Raw genomic sequence first — 6,529 nt, 5'->3', positions numbered from 1 at the left:
TTAAATACAATCCTGGTATAACTCAAAAGATTCAATAATTTAAGATATCTTATAATATAAGGAGCAATCACTCATTTTTACTTTTTCAAAATAATTGTTTCTCTCAAGCTGGCTGTAGACGTCACATATTAATCTGTGCAGATCTTTGACGTCTACAGATTTCCTTTGTTCTCTCGTACCCATCGTCTGTCAAACATCCCTCGAGATATCCCGAATATCTCGGGGATGTTGGAAATAGCTAAGGAAAGGCTGTAGACGTCAAACATCTGTGCAGATTAATATGTAACGTCTACGGCTTGCTTCAAAGTAAATGGTCTTTGTTGCAGTTTTAGCCTGCTGTGTACTGACTTTATGGGTGCAGTGTATAAACAGGATACAATCTGATACAGATTGTTTGAAAAAAATAGAGTTCTCGAGATGGTAGCGGATATAATATTAACTTTTATTGTTCAAACTCAATTCAGACCTGAAGACGTCGATTGGCCGTCATTGGCCGAGCAGCATTGAGAACATTTGGGGAAGTAAGCTAATTTTTATTAACCAAAATCGAAACGGAAGAAAACGATGAACAATTACTTTAACCGAAAGATTGGTGCGAAAACTGCTCCCGATGTGTGTGTGTCCGGAGGAGGACCTCGACGCCTTAACCCTGTTTGTTGGGTTGGGTCAATTCTTTCAGCATAAATTTGTAAGAGCTAGGAAAATGATAATTGATACGTAATTAAGAGCTTTAATTACAAAATTAATAATTTTATTGTGTTATAATTTACGAGTTTATATTACAATTACAATTTCTACATCATATTCACGATGAAAATAACTTTTAAGCATACATACTATAAGGTTCCAACCGAATCACCAAAGAAATTCATGTTAATATTTCCTTCGAAGAAAATTCGGGACTCGTTTAATTGACCCACAACTTAATTAATTCGAAGCACTCACACGCTTCAGCTAGTATGGTTGGAATAAGGAAGTTGTTTGAGGAGAGTAATAATTAACTTATCCGTTCATGTTTTGAACCCTGTTTTCGCCAAACCCATCGTCGAGCGACTCGTAATTTGAACTCGTCGGCAAAGAGACACTTTACCATCGTCGGATCTCTCTGGTGTTCGGTCCTACCGAAAAAAAACCCTCAAATATCTATTTTACAAAACCTTCGCCAACTAAACAAACCCAGGATGCGAGGACTGCACGGTACATTTCGACACAAAAAAGCCATCCGTGAGCTTGTGACCGTTCGAAATGAAACACAGCAGCCGCGATGTCACCAAATGTGACCGTCGTCATCATTTTCGTCCATTAATTAATTTTCCTCGTTTACACCTGATTACAAACTGGGACCGTTTGCGACCAACTATGTGGGTGTGCTGATGGCCACGCATGCAAATTGGTGATGTTGTTAAAAAATAAAAGCCAGTAAAAGTCAACCATGGATGGCACGCTCGGTAAAACATCGTGTGTCACTTTGCGAAGCAAAAAGCCGTGGTATGTTTACCAATCGATCATGCAGACGGCCATAGAACATGTTACCATCGTACTTTAGTCGAACGTAACACAGTATTTAACTTCTCTTGGTATATAGGTAAAACACTTTCAATTTGAAACAACACACTCAAGAAACGGAATTAAATGAACGCATGCAATGCGAATACCGAATCAATGAGGAGATAATTATGGATTTCGAGATCGGGGAAAAATGATAATTTATTTGGTTATTTGTTAACTCTAATTGATTACTTTATCAACCCGACTTTTCGCTGGTCGGCGGAAGACACTCGTCATTGCCACATCGATAGCTCGTACCATAAATTACGTTTCGAATTATCATTTTTATTTACAACCCATATCATCCCATCGGAAAATGGCCGATTTATTCCATTGGATTTTCCATCAGCTGCATGAAAAGTCAATTGTAAATGCAAAGTTGTGTGGCATTTAAAAAGAGTTGAAAATAAATATTCCTTGCGAGACGGCAGCTGAAAATAAACACGATTGTTGATTGATCTGTATGATCTATTCAATAAATGGCCTAATATTATTTATCAGAAATTTATGAGCGCATATTATCGTAAGGAATTGAATGCCAGACGAGTATAATTGTGTTGGACCACCCGTCACTCACCAAACTCGATACCATACCTACCAACATCGATCTTTTATCGAGCCGTTGTAGCCTGTCACGTTAGGTACATTCACATCCGATGGACAATGGTGCATACTTAAGAGATCTGCTGGCTTTGTTCAATGTTCCCCCGAGAAGGGCTGGGCAACAAATGTAGTCGTATCATGATAAACGAGTGACTTAAGACGTGCATCGGGAAATCGTACTGATGTTTGCCCTCGAGTAATTGCGATTTAATTGATACTTATCCTGAGAGCGAATGGGGAGAAGTCTGCTTGGAAAAGAGAAGGGAAACAAACTAAAATGTACAAGAGTAGCTTTCTAGCCGACATGCGGCCTGTGCCAATTGTTACGCAACAACGACGCCCTGCATCTTGAAGTATTGGACGGATTTAGAAATGAGCGAACCACAACTCCCAGCGCTCGAGGTGTCCTCCTGATGTGTTCTCCACGCACACAAAAGCCACCAGATGTAATTAATTATGTTCATCGCACCCTTGTCAACCCGTCTTGGGTGGGTCTGGTTGGAGTGGTTAGTTTGGGTGGTAGCGAAAAATCAGCACGCTTTGACATGCTCGGTTGCATGGTGAAAGTGACTTAACATTCACTCTCGAAGGGTTTGAGGATGACTTCGGAGAGTATGAGTAACGGTTGGAATCGGAAGTTTGGCAAGAAATGAGTCGTCATCTGCCATCGCTTCTTACACACACTTACACAAGAGCTCATAGATTTCTACAGGCACATTTTCCTCTTATGTCATCGAAGATAACAAGCCTTCATTTGCGGAATTCAAAAGAGTTGAAGTGAGCGAAGACTGCGAAGAGGATTGCAAAAACTTCTCCAAGGACTTTTGACAACACCTGTTGCATGAGATGTTTGTGTTTTATTATGTGACGAGCGCTCAAGCAAACGTTTCCCAGTGATGCTATAAAAAGTAGATATCTTGTCTCATTGTGCTTTTTGTTTTATGGTTGTTTTTTTGTTTTACTCTCCCCAGAAATGTGTTGACAGGCATATCATACGTTTTTTTCAATCAGCGAACGGGATTTAGCTTGCCTTCATTTCCTAACGGCATATTTTGACATCGTCAATCGTTTCATAATTGTTTTCAATTTAACTTCTCAGTAGGCAGAGATTTGACCGTGCCGTTGAATATATCTATAAGCTCTACGAAATTAATTTCGGCGTCCAATTTTCCATCTGAGCTTCATTCACCGTAATCGTTCCGTGGAAAATTGGGTAACCTCATCGTTAAAGCTTGCTGTTAAAAACATGAATGAGATGAATAAATTGTATTGTTTGCTGGACAGTATTGTGTCTTCATGCAATGATGGAAACGTATTGGGATTTTCAGTAAGTACTTATTTGTATAAGAAAAGTCAATCGTATTTAGTTGCGTTTATGTTTGAAATTACAATAATTGTTTTCTACTTATTGTTAAGTAGCCTCCGTCAGTCAACATTCCATGAAACGCTTGATAATGCTTATTGATTTTATTAATTACTTTAAAACAACTCTTCAACAATTTTTTGGAAAAATACGCTTCACGATGCTGAAAATTTTCTTTAAAAATAAATAACAATGAGTCATATTGTTTGCTCGCTTCTGGTATGTGAACTGTGTTTTGGGCCCTACTTAAGCCTCTTAGCCTAATACATTCTAAAAGTCTCCATGATTACGTATTCCGTGCGTGAGATGATGGAGTCAATTAACTGCACAGCATTTTGCTACGCTTCGCGAATATGTTGTCCCGAACGCCATCCAGTGTCAAACGAAACCGCTACCTATGCTGGTTGGGTTGCTACTTATGGAGGAAGGAGTGGAGACAAAAACTTGGATGGAAAATCAATTCACCCGCACAACGATGTGTGGTTTTGGGGAACAATATTTGTCTTTCATTGAATAAATGTCGTGCTTCGTAAGGGCATGGTTGAATATGAAAATTAATTTTGCGAAAGATTTTTAAATTGCCATATGAAAATCTACGTTAAACATACCATTTCCACAAACACGACATTGGATTAAGAATAAGAAACCATCTTTCGAAAAAAGCGTAAGCTCTCCCTAGTTTGTTTGATTTGAGCAAAGTCAATGGAAAAGAGGTCGCAGCATACCATGTAACGAGAGAAAAACCGTGGGAATATTTTTGACAGTTGGTTGATATTTTATTTACCAGTCTCGTGCAGCCAGGAAAGGGAGATAAAACTACAAATTTGGTACGTTTCATCAACAGAACAAACAATTGAGGCGTTTGAAAAATGTTCTGGAAGAAGGCTGCGAATAAGGCAGACCAACACACTGAATTTCGATTAATCACGGCGGACAAAAGGATCCATATCCGTAAGACCATAGATACTGTAATCTAGAATTACCAATCACCTATTTCGCGAGGATTTTGACGAAGATCTTCCTCAATTAGGGTAGAAATTTTTGTAAACACTTTTTCAACCAACTGTCACAACAATGGCGAAACAAAAAATTGCTTTGACCCGACCTGTCTTTTGGTTGATCTTGGATTTAAGTTATTATAATATGATTGACCTTAACAAAAATGAACAGGTAGTTATCATATTTTCCATTGTCAACCCAGTAGCCCACATAGCAATATATTTTTTTTCTTTTCATGAAATTCGACGAGAAAATGTAGTTCTTTATTACATACAATTCAATAAGATAACATTGTACGGGTGGACAAGCTTTGCTTCAAGCAGCCATTTACACATTGTTCTGCAGCATGAGCATATGGTTCATTACAAATTCGCATTATGGCTTATGACAGGAATTATACGTAATTCAAGAGGATTTTACATTTGAAAGAATCAATATTTTTATTGGTACGTATTGTCATACGTGCTATGCTTCGTCCAGACTGACAAAATTATTAATAATATCGCTTGAAAGTATCAAAATGATTCGATGTTGGTGTATGAATCAGTTTATTTAAGAGTGAGTCTTCTAATGGTGTTAATTTTTGAAAACATCAAATTGCTTGAATGTTCTGCACATTTTATTTAAAAATTTTGCTCAAACAAAAGCCTAAACATGTTGAAAAAATATGCACCTATAACAGGTTATATCAGTTTTGGCCATCCCAAGGCAACTTGCTTTCAGTACTGAATGCGATTTAGACCTAGACACAAATTGTCAACAAACCACTACTAACATCGTTTCGACAATTTGTCTTCTGTTCCCGAAGGTTCTGCGATGGATATCAGGATGCTCTGGCGCCATGCCTGATGCGTTTGCCCTCGGCTGGAGCCAAAACTCGCATGATGTTGTAAATCATCTCTTCGTTGACTGCAACAAGCTTTGCCTTCGATCTGGGCTCATTGAGTCCAAATGGAAACGGATCCGTTCGAAATTCATTTGGACAGACTTGTGCAACATGTTGTTGATATTGCATGCTGCCAGCAAAATGGCCTCCACAAACCAGGTACCAACGCACCGGTACCGATGGTCTGGGTGAAGCCTTTTCGGTGTTTGGTGTATGATTTGAGCAGTACCATCGCGTTCTGGAGGCCGTTTTTCCCAAAAGAACATCCTAATTTGTCGAGCGAAGCCCATGTTGTCTTGTCCATGGTCTATGTTTTACTGTCCAGCTTCCTATGAAAGGTAATCCTGCAAACGGTATACCAATTGGGTAATTAGTACCAGGCTTCAAATCGTTGTGCCTTTGGAAAAAGGCAATCAGTTGAACACGGCTGGATTTCAGAAAGGATATTGAAGTTTGCTAATCGAGGGTGTTGAAACACCTGCTGTTTAGTTTTAGCTAAATCTTGAAAGGTTCTATTTCAGTTCACTTTTCAACGTACAACTCGGCATAAAGTAAATTTAATTTACTCATGTACGCAAAAGAAAACCAATTTAATTTACTGCTCAACATGTTTGCCTTCTCGCTGAACCAAATTCCGATTGAATCACATATAATTCATGTATATGTGAACACGTTGGCAAAAATCAAACGACGTTTTCAAGTTGTCGTGAATTGACTTTTGATGTTCAAGCGATTGATCGTATGAAATTGGAATCCTTTCGATACACATTTGTGTGTGTTTGAGTGTGTTTATGAATTTCTGTGTCGGATGTCGATTATCGGACCCTTGATGAAACGGTACATCCTCTAACATCGTTTCAAATTACTATCGTCGCTAGAGCTGGGTGACGATCGGACAACTTTCCTCCGCAGGGACGAGCCAAACTTTTTTCGTCCCCGAAACGGAAAGTGATGTAGAGTAAAGTTAGCTGAGATCCAGCTTATACCGAGGGTAAAAGAAGATAAAATGAGGGAGTAAAATTGGTTACTGATGTATTTGATTTCCTTTCATCTTTGTGTCCCACAGAGATATCGAATGACTCCGTCGAATGGATAAACATACTAATTTCACATGCTTGATCCACCATCGA

This window comes from Anopheles ziemanni, chromosome 3 (genome assembly GCF_943734765.1).
Source record: "Anopheles ziemanni chromosome 3, idAnoZiCoDA_A2_x.2, whole genome shotgun sequence".
In the NCBI taxonomy this organism is placed as follows: Eukaryota; Metazoa; Arthropoda; class Insecta; order Diptera; family Culicidae; genus Anopheles; species Anopheles ziemanni.
The sequence above is the reverse complement of the archived record's forward strand: the minus strand, read 5'-3'. Positions refer to the sequence as shown.